Source organism: Meleagris gallopavo, chromosome Z (genome assembly GCF_000146605.3).
Source record: "Meleagris gallopavo isolate NT-WF06-2002-E0010 breed Aviagen turkey brand Nicholas breeding stock chromosome Z, Turkey_5.1, whole genome shotgun sequence".
NCBI lineage: Eukaryota > Metazoa > Chordata > Aves > Galliformes > Phasianidae > Meleagris > Meleagris gallopavo.
Genome location: NC_015041.2, coordinates 5,042,336 through 5,044,381, shown reverse-complemented (window position 1 = coordinate 5,044,381; position 2,046 = coordinate 5,042,336).

Below are 2,046 nucleotides of genomic sequence, written 5' to 3'. Positions count from 1 at the left end.
CCCCAGAGAACTTTCAGTGTAGAAGGATTTCAAATTGAGAAGGGGTTTAGAGGAAAGATATGCAAAGAGATATTTACTAAATGCTGTGCTTTGCCCCCACCAGTAACCCAGCCCCAAATAGTTATTCACTTTCCCAAGGTGGCATGGTGAAGAGAATCAAAAAGGAAACAGTGAGAAATCTCAGGGGTTGAGGTAAAGACAGTTTATAAGGTAAAGCAAAAGCTGCATGAACAAGAAAGACACTGTTCAACTGTTTCCAGAAAAGCAGGGCCAATCACACATCATGATTTGTTGGGAAGACAAAACCCATCACTTTGAATGTCCCACTTTTCTCCTTTTCTTGCAGCTTTTATTGAGGAGTACATTGTCATATGGTACAGAATATACCTTCTGTCAGTTGGGATCAGCTGTCCTACCCATGTCCCTTCCCAACTTCATGTGCAACCACAGCCTTTATTGCTGTCAAGGCAGCATGAGAGGGAGAAATAGTCTTGGTACTGTGTAAGTACTTTCTAGCTAAAGCATTTCAGCGTTGTTTTTTTTTGTTTGTTTGTTTGTTTGCTTGTTTTCTTTTTAACTACAGATTAATAGCACCATAGCACCATACAGATCACTATGAAGAAAATCATTCCAACCAAAACCAGTACATCAAAGTCTCTCTGATTTAAGCAATTCTGAATTATATCTGCAGTAGCTGAAGTCATAATGGAATAGGCAAGGCTCCATTTCTTTCTTTAGCAAAAGACTGTATGGAAACCATAGACACCATAAAGTTCAGGACTCACAGAAAGTGAAATGAAGAAAGAAGTGGCAGGACTTTGTAACGTTACAGGATGCTCACGCAGTGAGTAAAATGCTTTGTAATTGTAATGGTTATGAAGACACAATGCAGGGAGCCAATGCAACCTGGGTTTGCCTCTACTTCAAAAAGTGGCCCATGGCTCCAAGGGTGTGGAGACGCCCATCTCTCTCCACTACTTGCAAATGAAGCTTAAGATGCCCCTTTTTCTTATCTGAATTATTAAGTACTTCTTTTAAATTTAGGTGAGCAGAATCAAGGCCTTCATTTATAGCAACTTTGATCTGTTAAAATTAATTATCCCAACTTCACTTCATCCACAGTTCCCAACCACTCCAATTTTCATATATGATGTTGAGTACAGAGGAGAATTACAGCTAATGGAAGAAGCCATGGGCAAGATGTATCTTCAGTTTTGCTCTTTTATTTTGTTTTGTTTGCCTGTAAAGAGTGCTGATTGTAATATTTTCTACAGGAATGACGAGACAAGCAAACCTAGATCTGTAGTACTTGCAAGAGGGAACAGACATATATGTCTCTGAGTCCAGTGTAACTGTGTGAAGATTCATCCATGTAAATCCAAAGGTACAAGGTGCTAGGACCATCACACTCAGAGGAGAATACACAGATCTGCATATTACTTCATGCTGCAAGGTTTAAAATTACAGCTTTGTTGGAAGAACTGCAGTTCCTAGCCTCAGCATGTGAATATAAGGACTATAATACTGAAGGTTTTACATATTTAATTTCCTGGCAGAGAACAAGCTACAGTGATTTAAGCACTTGTTTGCCTTATCCAGGACCATTTGCTTATGCTGCTTTTAGTACCAATGATGATATACTAAAACCTTTTGTTTGTGGGGGTACAAAATAAGAACTTATCTTCTAATAGCAGCAGTTTTGCTATGTTTATGTCAGTGCTGCATTACATGAGGACTGGCATGTCTCTGCTGATTTAAATTCTCCTGAATACAAACCTCCCAGAGCTGTAAATAGGAAGAGGTTAAGGCCAGATCTTCCAGCTCAGATGAAGTTGCTTCATTGTTTATTATTGTTCAGTTACAATCAAATTATTGATGTTCTCAGCATTGCTGGGCCTTTTGCATGATGCAAGCCACATGAGTGAGATAGTGGGAAACAAAGAAGAGCAAAATAATAATGCAGAGAAGAATAGTGTTCTTAACACTTGCATACACAATTGTAAGGGAACTAAAGCCCAGTATAGTGCAAGAAAAACAGGGTTTTTT